The 14,567-nt window shown below is 40.4% G+C and overlaps 1 long non-coding RNA gene across 1 annotated transcript; it reads right to left on the bottom strand.

Annotated features, from left to right (window-relative positions):
- Window positions 1–13,790: 13,790 nt before the first annotated feature.
- Window positions 13,791–14,567, bottom strand: LOC143554990 (uncharacterized). The gene is made up of 3 exons (XR_013139124.1): window positions 14,334–14,567; window positions 14,140–14,201; window positions 13,791–14,065 (listed from the first exon to the last, which is right to left on the bottom strand). It is a non-coding gene; the product is annotated as an uncharacterized LOC143554990 (long non-coding RNA).

Here is a 14,567-nt window from a genome sequence, read left to right as displayed (position 1 = left end):
GATACCCGAGTTTATTTTATATTTGAATTTAAATTTGTGTGTGTGTTTGTGAGAGAGAGAGTAGAGACGTGGCGGTGGTGTTTCAACATGAGAGAGGAGGTGGTCGGAAAACGATGTTCTCAGTGGACTAATGGTGGTGGTGGGGTTGAAAATGCAGTTGGATTGAATGACGAAGGGACGCAAACAACATGGAAACAAAGCACATGAAGAAATTGGGAAATCATAAAATAAATTTCAGACATTTTGCAAACTACTCATTTTGCAAAAGTGGGACGTAAGCGGTTTCTGCCATTAAACCACAGTTTAATTAACTCTTTTTTATTAATAAATGATTGCATTTTAATAAAGTAACTATTTAAGTTATTGTAATCTTACTATTATTTTAATTAATTAATAATAAATTTATTTAGTATCATTTTATTTTAAAAATAAACTAAAACAGTGAAAGTTATGAAAAAATAATATGGCCTGTTTTTTAGAAGAAATAAAAAAACTGAGAAAAAGTTAAGGATATAAAGGGACACGCGAGGAAAACTGAGAAAACCGGGACAACATCCTCCCCTCATATGAAAAACTTGAGATTTGATTAGTTAAATAATCAAGTATACCAACATACCCAGTAGCGAAACTTGGACGAAAACGTCGGGTGGTCGGATTTAGTACGTATAAAAATATTCATAAACCGGGTGGCCATGCTCAAAAAGTTCAGACAAAAAAGAGCAAATTTACACTGTGTATAAAAATTTTAAACCAAAACACGTATAAATTACACTATTAAGCAGAAAAATAAAAATGACCAGAGCCACCCAAGCCATAATACAAGCCACCCATAAAAATAAGAATGACCAAAGCCACCCAAGCCACGATACAAGCTTCTCCTTAAGTCTTAACATACCATGTTTATAGAAAACAATATAGATATGAAAAGCATACGTAACAACCCAACCACTCATTACATCAGCCTATCAGCTATCACATCTACACCTAAATTGAGTGTTTTGAATGGGCAAGGGTTGGACACTGGCCCCATTAAGTAAAAGTCTTAAATAATAAAATGATATATGATCACAATAGATAATACACATGCATAACAAAATATTCAAAAAGGAAAAAAGATAGATATAAAATAAAAATAAAATAAAATTTAGCCCCGCCAGTTTGGTTTACTCGCTAGTTTCAAGTGCTAACCGAATCGAACATTAAACCGGCAAACCATTATAACCAAACCGTAAGCGGATCGTTTAAATCCAAAACAAGCCAACCCGTTTTCAATTTAGACGGTTCAATCAATTAATATGAATTGTGAAGGCACCTGCTAGAATTGTGTTTGATAAAATAACACGGGCCTTTATTATATGGTGATATTAATTCGTAAACATTTACACATGAGCACAAAAGCCTAGTTCGGTTTTATAAACATTATAACCGAACTGTGAACTGGACCATTTGAATTTAAAACCAACCAGCTTATTTTACTTTAAACGGTTTGATCAATTTATATGAATTGTGAAGACACCTAATTAGAACCATATTTGCTACAACATTTATAAGACCAATGATAGTGAATAGACTGGTTAGGCTAACAGGCTTCAAGGGTTCCAGTTAACCTAACGAAGGTCGTGGTGTCCCTCTACGTTTGCAAAACGTAGAGAGAGGTTCACTAGTTTGTTGTTACTTGTTATAGTTCACCGGAGATCCAAGACCGTGATGTTTAGAACCGGTTTTTGGATGAAGTTCTTGGTGAAGCTATGATGTTTGTGAAGTAAGAAAGAAACAAGCAAAGTGCTAGTTTCTCAAGGAAGAAGAGAAGATCAGGGAGTATGTGTTAACTCTCCAGATCTTGTGTGTTCTTGTTTATGGCTGGGTCATCCTTTTATAGAGGGAGAGATGCAAGCCTTTTGTCCAGTGAACTAGTTAACCTCCAGTTTGCTAGAGAGTTGACCTTTTATGGGCGGGAAGCTTTTGACCGTTGGTCCATGATTATAATAATATTACTTTTTCTGAGCATGTCCCTTGTTCAGAGGGAACAATGATGTGAACAGTGATTTGACGTTGTACTGTTGCACGTGCTTACTGTTCACGTACTTGTTTACATAAATTGGGCGGAAAACAAACCGTTTAACCTTCTAGCCTTTTTAGCGTTAATGTGTGAAAACCATTTTATTAATTCCTTGGGCTACCCCCGTCATCAGCCCCCCAAGTCAGAGGTGTTTGAGAGGTAGGCTCAAGGGCTTCTGACTTTTGCACACATTTTGTTATTGCTTAAAGGCTTCGAGGCTTTGAACGGTTTTGGTTATTTTTTGAATTTCTGACAAGACAGTTGATTTAATGGTTACTGCATGTTGCGGTTCCCAATAACTGTTCTTAATAATAGTTATAACTGTTCACTTTCTTCAGATTTTCTTTTAAAGTTCCACAATATTCTCTCAAACATTCATCAAGTTTCTTTCAATCCTTCATCTGGTTAGTTAAAATCCTTCACTTTTCTTTCGATTTTATGGGTGCTCATAAGGATCTGTCGGTTAGTTTTTCCCGATTAACCCAAGAAGAAGTCGAATCATTCTGTCTTGAATGGGGTATAGGTTTAGGACTTAAACCGATTGCTCCGCCGGCCAACGCGTCAATCGATCATTATCCGGCGGGTTTCGTTGCCTTTTATTGTCGACATTTTGAATTCTCGAACCTCCGCCATCCGTTTTCGATTTTTGTTTTGAATGTATTGAAGTATTACGGTGTATCATTTGGTCAGATTCACCCCTTAGGGCTTGCTAGGGTTTTACACTTTGAGGTATTATGTAGAGCCTTAGGATATGATCCGTCGCTTTTGGGTTTTCGCCGTTTCTTTCGTTTATGGAAGAACGGCGATTGATACACTTTTGAACATACTCAGGTTGATACATGTTTAGTTTCCTCGGCGGTTACGACCCTTGGTTCTTGGAAGGACCGTTTTTTCTTTGTTTCTGATTCCATTCTTCCTTTCAAATCCGTTTGGAGACAACCCAAGTCTGTTTTAAACGAACCGGCGCCGGCTGAATCGAAATTGAATGAAGCATTTTTGAAGTCGATTAGGAAGTGTCCATCACGTCTTCGTCCTCTTCCCGAACATCTTCTTGTGTTGTTAGGTATTAGCAAATTATGGGATAAGCCTAATCGGGATCCCGTGCTTATGAGGGATGATAAGGGTATGCGTTTGTTTATTCTGCATTTGTTTTATTTTTTTTATATGTCTGTTGATAGATTTCCTTTGTGTTTGTAGTTATGTCGGCTTTGGATTTCTTGAAAAGTGACGATACTTCGGACGTTGGGTTTACGGATGCTGCGGCTATTGCTGGGGAAGATGTTGTGGTTCGAGGGAAAGATGGTAGGTTTGAAGATTCTGGGTATGTGGGAGTTCCGAACGTTAAAGGGTTTACCAAGGCTGCTGCTCCTAAGGCTTCTACTCATTGTTCCACACGGCGTTTGTTAAAGTCTTCTGGCCCGTCATTTTCTCACGAACGTGATGATGTTCAAGTTGCCGAAGATCAAGGTCCAGGTGTGGTAGGGGAAAAGGAGCAGGGTTTGGTTGTTTCCAAGAAGAAGAAATCAACTGGTAAGAAGGTTGCGATGGCGACGGTTCAAGGGTTGGATGAGAATGAAGTTTATGTGCCGGAGTGGAATGTTAAGGTTGGAGATATCTTCAAAGACCCGGAAGTCTATGCTGATGTGTTGGCTAACTTTGCTCCTCCAGGGGTTCGTAACACTATTTCTGATATGGAGGGTGATTCCATGCTGTCGAGGTTAATCCTAAGTTCTTGCAACCTTTCTGCCCTTTTGGCATAGGGTGTCACTCGTTTTCAAAAGGGGATGCAGGAGTATGAGGAGTTTTCGAAGAAGAAGGAAAAGATGAAGGCCTCTATGACAACCATGAAGAAAGAGGTTGACGGATTTTCAAAGAAGGAAGAGGGTTATGTGAAGAAGATTGATGAGTTGTCCCGTGGCCACGAGGTTGAGATAGCAGGGTTGAAGAAAGCAATGGAAGCTGATAGAGCTAAGTTGGATGCTGACCGGGAAGCCTTTGAGGTGCAGAGGAAAGCCTTTGACATGGAGAAAGAAGGCTTAAAGGCTTCAGTCACCCAGGTTACCAACGACAACCGGTGGCTAATTGAACACGGATTTCACCAAGTTGTGACTTACCTGCTTCACTCTTCTGAGTTTAATTCGGTGTTGGGCAATGTTTACACGAAGCTGTTGGGCTATAGAAAGCATTTGGGCTTTGTTGTTGGCTTCAAACATCACGAAGCTGGTCAACCTATGGAGCAATCGCCCATGTTTAACCGTGAAGCTTCCAAGCTCTTCTCAGACTCATTCCGTGCGATGGAAAGGCTCACTTACCCTTATGTGGGTGAAGTTCGTCTTGCTTTGTAAGCCTCTTTCCGTTTTGCAGGGCTTGAAACCAGCCGGCCTTGATGAGAAAGTTTGTAAAGAGGTGCTTGAGTCCTTGTCTAAGAAGCGCTCCCGTTCCGTTGATAGCGAAGAAACTTTATCTAGAGGTAGCGACGGGTCTCATGTGGCAAGCCTCGAAGGTTCGGCCGTTGCTGGTGGTGGCCCGGAAGTGAAGAAGTTGAAGAAAGGTAAGGGTGTTGAGGCTAGTACTTCAAAGCCTGTTGCTGGTGTTTAAACATTTTATTCGTAGCTTTCTTAGCGCTCTTGAACAATGTTATGTAATCTTAAACAATTTAGGTTCAGCATGAAACCCTTAAGGTTTCTGCTTTATGGTTGTGATTGGCCTTTTTGGCCGTTTGAACATTTTCATGGGAATCTTTGTGATTTCCTTTGTTTAGCCTGAATGGCTTATCATGTATGATGCTGGTTATGGTCTTAGAAGGCCTTGTTTATGGATCGTAATGTTCTATGTATTGTGTTTTGGTTGCTTGTCTTGTTAGTTTGATGTGTTTTAGCTAAGTTTCCTTAAGTAATTTTAGTGCTGCAGTCGCTTTAGCTTCAAGGCTTCATTAGGTAAAAAAAGCACATGTTGGCTATCCATTGTATCATTACTTAATGTATGTTTGTTTCGTAAACTTTTTCAAAGCTTAAGGAACGAATTGATGTAGGCTGTTCAGACCCGTCTATGAGACAAGTTTTGGTTGAAAAAATTTCTAAGTCTCATGGAGTTGGATTTATATAGGAACTCACCCCTTATATAGGTTCATTTAACCCTTGAACCTATTGAGCGATGTGGCCTGGGAGCTCATCCCCTTACATGGCCCTTGCCATGGAGTTTCTTGCTAGGTTCTCAACCTGATAATAGGATAGTAAAGGCAAGTTATGATAAAAACTTTATCATTCATTCAAGAGGTTGTGGTTTACAAAAAGGAAAATTATACATCTCTTGAAATACATTTTAAGGCTTTGACTAGGCATGGAACCTTTTAAGGGTTTTTCCCTTCCAGTGTCTTGGAAGCTTTTTGCCTTCTGTGTTGGCCAGTTTGTAGGATCCAACCTTGTGAGCTTCAAGGATTGTGTATGGTCCTTCCCACTTTGGGCTAAGTTTTCCTTGGTTCTCTTTCTTGCTGGCCTCATTGTTTCGGAGTACAAGATCTCCTGGCCTGAAACGTTCGTGTTTCACTCTTGTATTGTAATAGGCTTCCATTTTTTGCTTGTACTTAGCCTCTTGTATTGCGGCCTGATCATGAATTTTTTCAAGGAGTTGCAAATTCAACATGGTCTCATCGTTGTTTGATTCGAGATCCATGTTGAGTTTCTTTGAGTCACAACTCCGACTTCTGCTGGGATTACAGCTTCCGATCCGAACACTAGGCTGTAAGGCGTTCGTTTGTGGCTTGTCTTTTCGGTTGTTCTTATTGCCCATAGAACATTTGGGAGTTCTTCAAGCCAATTGTCGTTATGCCTTCCCAGCCTTGCTTTGATTCCTTCCACGATGGTTCTGTTTGTTCTTTCAACTTGGCCATTGGATTGTGGGTATGCAACTGAGCTGAACACTTGGGTGATTCTGAATTCCTTGCACCATGTGCTAAAAGGCTTCTCAGCAAATTGTTTCCCATTATCCGTGACCAACACTCCTGGCAACCCATAGTGACAAATGATGCCTTCCCACACAAAGTCGATGACTTGTTTGCCCGTTATCTTTGCAAGTGGTTTGACTTCAGGCCACTTGGTAAAGTAGTAGACGGCTACTAGCAAATATTTTACCCCACCCTTGGCTGGTGGGAATGGACCAACGATATCCATTCCCCACTTGTGGAATGGTCAAGCCGAGGATATGGGGACTAGATCGTTCTTAGGGCTTTTTGGGACAGGTGCATGAATTTGACAAGCTTCACACTTCTTGAGTTGTTTCGTTGCATCTCGGTGCATCGTGGGCCAGAAGTATCCGAGGTTCATCAATTTTGCAACCACCGTTCTTGGCCCAAAATGAGCTCCACATATCCCCTTGTGAACCTCTTTGTCAGATATTGACTATGTTAAGGGCCCACGCATCTTAGTAGTGGTGCAAGGTAAGCTTTTTTATAAAGAGTTTCTCCTTGCAACACATACTGTCTGGATTTGATTCGAACCCTTTCAGCCTCCGTCTGGTCAAGAGGTAACTCACCATGTTTGGGGAACTTTTCTATGGGAGTCATCCAATTGGGACCTTCTTCAGTGATTACATCTTGAACCTCCAATTCTTGAATTGAAGGAGTTTTCAACACTTCCACCAATACTTTGTTGGTGAGGTGTGCAAATGTGAGGGATGCTAGTTTGCTTAGGGCATCGGCTCTTTTGTTTTGTGATCTTGCGACTTGCTTGATAACGCATTCTTGAAACATGGTTATCAACTCTTTTGCCTTTTCACGATATTTCTTCATGTTGGGCTCTTTTGCTACATAGCTATCATTGACTTGACTTGAAACAAGCAACGAGTCAGTGAAGACTTGTAGCTTTTGGATTTTCATCTCTTTGGCAATTTTTAGACCGGCAATATCAATGCTTCGTATTCAGCTTCATTGTTGGTGGTCTGAAATTCAATTCGGATAGCATATGTAAATTCTAACCCTTCGGGGTTGATTAAAATGAGCCCAGCTCCTGACCCTTCAATGCTGGAAGCTTATCTGTAAAAAGCTTCCAAGCTTCAGGGTCAGAAGGTTCAGTGACAGTTGCATGTATTTCAGCAATGACTTGCTTTGGGATTTCTACAATGAAATCCGCCAAAACTTGGGCTTTGACAGCTTTTGTTAGGACATAGGTGATGTTATGTTCACCTAGTTTCACAGCCCATTTGGCCAATCGGCCTGAATTTTCTGGTTTTTCAAGCACACTCTTGATGGGTTGGTCTGTGACCACTTGTATAGGGTGTGCTTGAAAGTACCTTCGAAGCCTTCTGGCCTTTTGAATCAAGGCCAGAGCAAGTTTTTCCAAAGGAGGATATTTGATCTCTGCCAGTTTTAGTGTTTTACTAAAGAAATAAACGGGTACCTGAACTTTGTCTCATTCGATGGTTAGAACCGCGCTTAATGCTTCTTCGGCGACTAAGAGATAGACAGAGATCAGCTCTCCTGTTTCAGGGGCTGCAATAGCTGGAAGTGAAGCCAAGTGTTGCTTCATTTGGCTGAAGGCTTCTTCTGCTTTTTCCATCCACCTGAAATCTTTCTTGTTGGTGCAACCCTTTAGTGTTTTGAAAAAGGGTAGGGATTTCTCAGCGAGCTTGGAGGTAAAACGCTTCAAGGCTGCAAGCCTTCCGTTCAGACTTCCCACTTCTTTTTTGCTTTATGGAGATTTAGTTTCAAGAACAGCCCTGTCTTTGTTGGGATTAGCCTTTATGCTTTGTTTTCCCACGATGTGTCCCAAAAACTTGCCTTCCTCGAACCCGAATGAACATTTTCCGGGATTGAGTTTCATGTTAATCTTCCTCAGGTTTTGGAAGGTTTCTTGTATGTCATCAAGCATTTGGTGCTCGGTTTTGCTTTTGATTACCAGATCATCAACATAAGCTTCCAAGTTTCTGCTAATTTGGCTGGCAAACGCTTGTCAATCAAACATTGATAGGTTGCCCCGACATTTCGTAGGCCAAAAGGCATCTTTTGATAGCAAAAAATACCCTTGTCCGTGTTGCATGCAGTTTTTTCTTCATCTTCCACTTTCATGAGAATTTGATGGTAACCCTTGTAAGCGTCGAGAAAACACTTAAAGGGATGGCCGGTTAAAGAGTCAACCTTGAGATCCATCTCGGGTAAGGGATAGCAATCCTTCGGACATGCCTTGTTCAAGTCCTTGAAGTCGATACACATCCTCCAAGACTTGTCAGGCTTTCGAACCATGACGGGATTAGCCACCCAAGATTGATATTTGACTTCACGTAGGATCCCAGCTTGTATAAGCTTTTCAACCTCTTGACATGCTGCCAAGCTTCTTTCAAGAGCTAGGCTCCGTTTATTTTGGACAACAGGCTTGACATTAGGAGGTATTTTTAGCTCATGCTCTGCAATGCTTCGAGGGATGCCTGTCATGTCTTCCAGGCACCAAGAAAAGACATCGCTGTAGTGTATCAACAGTTTTTCAAAGTATGAAAGAGTTTCTTTGAAAAGGCATGTGTTTACCCATACCTTTTGTTCAGGATACTTGGGGTTTATGATCAAGCCTTGTTCCTCGTCTTCATTTTTTGATCTTTCCCCTTCAATCGTGTAAACCTCTTGGGTGGGTTGAAGGGTTGCAATTCCCTGTCAGTGGGAAACTTCACCGCACCTTGACCAACCGAGACGGCCATGTTGAACACGCATTGTCCTGGCCTTCCTATGATTACATCATAGTTGGAAGGTGTGTTGATAACCACAAAAGTGAGTGGTTTGGTTTTCTTCATCTTTCCTTCACTAAAACAGGCATCAAGGGTTAGTTGGCCCAAAGGCTTCAAGGGTATATCGGCGATACCTTTTATAGACGACCCGGAGGGTTGAAGCCTTGAACGCTCTTCCTTACTCAGCCGGTTGAAGAACCTTTCATACATGATCTCTGTGGCCGCCCCTGTGTCGATGTAGGCTTTATTTGTTTTTATCGTTCCCACGTTGGCTTCTACCATCAAAGGGTTTGAGAGTAAGTCACCTTGAGGTGGTGGGAAGCAGACACATTGAAGCTCCTAAGCCTCCAAGCGTTGTCGTTTGTAGGAAACACCTTCGTTTATATTCACCATATTCACTTATTTGCTTTTTTCTTTCGGCCATCTTGTCTCTGACCCCTTTCACCAAATGGGCCAGTTACCAGACTTGATAGCTTCCTCAATTCTTCTCTTGAGTTGAAAGAAATCGTTGGTGTGGTGACCTTTTTCTTCGTGGAACTCACAGAACTGGGTGGAGCTTTCGTTTTTCTTGCTTTTGGGCAAGGGTCGAGGAGGTAGGAAGTTGTGTTTCACTTCTTCGGTGGCAGGGATCTCCTGAGGGGTTTTGGTTAAGGCTGTGAAGTTCACAGTCTTTTCCCTGCTTGGAGGGTTCCGACCTTCAGGCCTTTATTGATCTGAGTTCCTTTGATATTTATCATAGGGATTGAAGTTCCCTTTCTTTCGGTTGGGGTTGTTGCCTCACCAACTAGGAGCTCTTTTTCTTTGCTCTTTGAAATCAACGACCTCTTCGCCTCGGCTATGAGCTTCAGCTCGTTCGAGAGCTTCTTCAAGGGTTTTAGGCAGGCACTTGTTAAAGTCCCTTGTGAGGTACTTGGAGGTGATGGCGTTCATAAAGCCTGCCACCCTCATTTTTTCATCGGCCCCCACATATGTCAACCCTTCTTTTTTATACCTTTCGATGAAATCTCGAAGGCTCTCATCATCTTTTTGTTTTATCTGAAAAATGACCGTGGCGTCCTTGACGTACCTTCTTTGTTGTGAAAAGTTGGCCAAGAATCATTTGCTCAGATCATCGAAGCTTCGAACGCTTTGGGCAGGAAGGTCATTGAACCATATCCTGGCTGATCCGACTAGTGTTTGCATGAACATCACACAACATTCAGCGTGGGACCATTTTTCGATTCTGGCCACACCAGTGAAGACCTGGAGGTGGTCTTCGGGATCTTCGGTCCCAGCATATGTTTTTATATGTGGTGGCATCTTGATTTTCGTTTGAGAGTCATAATCGGCAATTTGTTGAGAGAAACAGGATAGGTTACCGGGCTTGTAAGGCTTTGCAAGGTCTTCTTCTACCCTTGTAGCAAGATTATGACTCGTCATTCCTCGGTGGATCCCCAACGCTTGGTTGATGAGCTGGGTCGAAGGTAAGTGTGCCATCATTTGAGCCATCATCTGAGGCATGATGTTAAAGCCTTGAAGGCTTTCAGGAGTTGCTACTATTTGGTTTGTTCCCATGGGGGTGTTCATTGCTGCACTCCGAGCCAAGGGCAAGACCGTCATGGCCTGGTCCCATGTAGTGGCTGTGGGAGGAGCGCTTGAAGTTGGTGACTGCCATATTTGGTCGAGAGTGGTCTCGTGCCCAAGAGGTTGTGAAGTGAACAAAGGGAAAGTCGTTGAGCTTGGTCTCTCATAGGTATAAGGAGATGGGTTAAAAGGTTGGCAGGTTACACTTGGACCAGCTTCTAAATGAGAAGCAGTCGGTCGTGAGCTGATTAGAGGGGAAGGTGGACGTCCGAGTGACAGTGAGGGCTCCGGATCATCATATTCCAGCCTTATTCTTATCCCATTTTCTCTCTCTTGGCTCATGTGTTGGTTAAGAAGATGTCTTAGTTGCAAGAAATGTCGTGATACTCCTTCCAGCGTCAAGTCGACACGCTCCGGGGTGTTCGTGACTCCTGCATGAGGAGAAGGAACTCCAGATCGTGAAGGGGTTGGAGTTCGGAAAGGTAAAAACTCGAGGAACAAAGGTTCCGTCAGAGTTCCTCCCGGGGTGGAAAAAGGTGTGGTTGCCGCCGGAGTTTCCTGGCCGGCACTTGGTGTCGGTGTTCTTGACACTTGGTCGACTTCATCGGGAGATCCACCTTCCGACATGGCGATTTTAGTGAAAATGGAGCAACACTACTGGTCTTTAAGATAAAGTAAGCAGCGTAGCCCCACGGTGGGCACCAACTTGTTCCTACAACAATTATAAGACCAATGATAGTGAATAGACTAGTTAGGCTAACAGGCTTCAAGGGTTCCGGTTAACCTAACACAGGTCGTGGTGTCCCTCTACGTTTGCAAAACATAGAGAGATGTTCACTAGTTTGTTGTTACTTGTTATAGTTCACCGGAGATCCAAGACCGTGATGTTTAGAACCGGTTTTTGGATGAAGTTCTTAGTGAAGCTATGATGTTTGTGAAGTAAGAAAGAAACAAGCAAAGTGCTAGTTTCTCAAGGAAGAAGAGAAGATCAGGGAGTATGTGTTAACTCTCCTGGTGTGTTTTTGTTTATGGTTGGGTCATCCTTTTATAGATGGAGAGATGCAAGCCTTTTGTCCAGTGAATAAACTAGTTAACCTCCATTTTGTTAGAGAGTTGACATTTTATGGGCGGGAAGCTTTTGACCGTTGGTCCATGATTATAATAATATTACTTTTTCTGAGCATGTCCCTTGTTCAGAGGGAACAGTGATGTGAATAGTGATTTGACGTTGTGCTGTTGCACGTGCTTACTATTCACGTACTTGTTTACATAAATTGAGCGGGAAACAAACCTTTTAACCTTCTAACATTTTTAGCGTTAATGTGTGAAAACCATTTTATTAATTCCTTAGACTACCCCGTCATCACTTAGCATACCATGTTTATAGAAAACAATATAGATATGAAAGGCATACATAACAACCCAACCACTCATTACATCAGCCAATCAGCTATCACATCGACACCTAAATTGAGTGTTGAATGGAAGGGTTGGACACTGGCCCATTAAGTAAAAATCTTAAATAATAAAATGATGTATGATCACAATAGACAATACACATGCATAACAAAATATTCAAAAAGGAAAAAAGATAGACATAAAATAAAAATAAAAATAAAAATAAAAAATTAGCTCCGCCAGTCTGGTTTACTCGCTAGTTTCAAGTGCTAACCGAATCGAACGTTAAACCGGCAAACCATTATAACCAAACCGTAAACGGATCGTTTAAATCCAAAACAAGCCAACCCGTTTTCAATTTAGACGGTTCAATCAATTAATATGAATTGTGAAGGCACCTGCCAGAATTGTGTTTGATAAAACAACACGGGCCTTTATTATATGGCGATATTAATTCGTAAACATTTACACATGAGCACAAAAGCCTAGTTCGGTTTTATAAACATTAACCGTACTGTGAACTGGACCATTTGAATTTAAAACCAACCAGCTTATTTTACTTTAAACAGTTTGATCAATTTATATGAATTGTGAAGACACCTAATTAAAACCATATTTGATAAAATAACATGGGCCATTATTACATATGGTAACACTAGTCCCAAACATTTACAAAGTGGCATCAAAAGCCTAGTTGAGTTTCATAAACGTGCTACATGTTTTAAGCTCGTATATTTGACCTTGATAAAAGTTTAACTCAACCAAATTGAAAAATATTGCCATTGCTTATAATCTGTCTTGCATAAGTTCACAATGTAAATTCATATAGGACTAGAAAGGACGTTACTTGCTCGATTATTCAAGTACGTTGGTTGCCTCCAACTTGAAAGGACTCTACTTGCGCGATTATTACACCTGTTTCATGGAATTGTATGGTGGTTACGTATTTATATCAAATCTTGTGTGAACTCACCGACTTTCATTTAGTTAACTTTATTTTATATATATGCTACATGTGCCGTTATTACGAGATGATACTCAGAGAAGACATTAGAAATTAGGGTATTTTAATAAATGGACTAGTTGTTAAATTGTTCTTGTTTTTCTTGTATTTCTTTATCTTCGAACTTGTTTATTTGATGCTTAAATTAATTAACAATTATGTTGTCACTTAATAGTGTCACATGTGTTTTGAAAAATTTGTACGTCACACTCAGGCGTTTTTTCCACTTAAGTTGGGGTGTTATAGTGGTGATTAAAGAGGAAAGTTAGGAGGAAAGTTAGAGAAGAGTGAGGAAAGAATGAATGACACCTAGTGATATGTGGCACGTTTAGGATGCATAAACAACTAGTACCTTAGGCAATAGATTTTGTACTTCTGATGAATAGCGAGAAATGTGAGAGGACTCACATTTTGTTTTTAATATATATATAACTTGTAAGTATAATTTCATTTTATCATAATTAAAAGTAAATATATATTTAGTAATAAATAGTTATATCATAAACTAGAGGTGGAAAAAAAACGATTTCTAGACTTTGTCCTACCTGACCAATGGATAGGAACCAGGTTTCAGGTTCTCAGGGAAAACGTATCTGGACCTACTTCACCTTTACCTGGTCAAAGCCAAGCCCCGACCCGACCTGATAAAAACCTGGCAACCAGGTAAAAAACCCAGCCATTCCTAAAACTGGTTCATATATATTCTTCACTTTTATTGATCAAACCCATAACCAATTCATACCTGATTCAGGTTTTGAAAAAACCCCAACTTGCCCAACCATGTATGGTGGTTGCGTAACTGTAGAAGTTACTTTCTTTAGGCTTTTGTGAGAAAGTGACATCAAACTTTTTTAAGGGCCAAGGGAAAGCTTTGTCTTTTTACTTGGCAAATAATTAAATTAGTGTTCCAATATAATATTGCAATGGCGTTTAATTTTATACAAAACTAGTTTTTTGATCCCGCGTTGCGGGGGGGGGGGCGGTAAACAATGAAACAAACACACTAAACAAATTATATAGAACAATTCACAGCTAATATTAAACATATCAAAGGTTTGAAACATGATTAGTTCAACATGCAAACTTTCATAAACTAAATGTCTGCAGGATCAGAGGCCAAACATAAAACAACAAATGTAAGTTCATGAAAACTGCACCAAAAGTCTCATGTTAACCCGAAGCTGAAGTCCGCATAATAGCTGAACGTAAGTTGCCTGCACAATATCATCACATCCATATACAATCTCTTGTATCAAACTTGTTTTGACCGGTAATTCAACCCCTCTATCTGCCCATTTCCGTTTCTGTAACACTGTACACAACCGAAGAACTGCCTAAACGAAAGACAGAACTTTAAAATTCACACTTTCTTGAAAGTTTAAATTTAAAAACATTATCATGAGCTTACCTTTCAGACCATCGTTAAAGTAAAGCATATTATCCACACCAATGCCCTTACTAATTGCTTTTCTCAACAGTAGAGTAAACAAAATATAAATAAAAAAAGCTTCCTTCGAACGCTTGTTATATTTGATTATATGACTTTTTACATGATATATAATGGTTAAATCTATATGCATACTAACAAACATGAAAACTTACTTATGATGAGACTGTTTTTCCTCTTTTCCCCCTTTTCAAAGGTTTGGTTCTATCACTTTAGTTTGCAAAATACCAAAATGTTGTTTTTTGAGTTTTGCCCCTGCTTGGATTCGCATTTTGCAGAGTACACAACATTAATAAACCCACAACGAAATCATTTTCGAACAAAATATACAAAAGCATTAGTTTTTCTTGCCTTTTAAAAATTATGAATTTGGATAACCCAATTAGGTA

The sequence above is a fragment of the Bidens hawaiensis genome, unplaced genomic scaffold, assembly GCF_021521415.1.
Source record: "Bidens hawaiensis isolate Kalapana, Puna unplaced genomic scaffold, B.hawaiensis_p1.1 tig00017942_1, whole genome shotgun sequence".
Classification (NCBI taxonomy): Eukaryota; Viridiplantae; Streptophyta; class Magnoliopsida; order Asterales; family Asteraceae; genus Bidens; species Bidens hawaiensis.
This window is presented reverse-complemented; position numbering and strand designations above follow the sequence as displayed.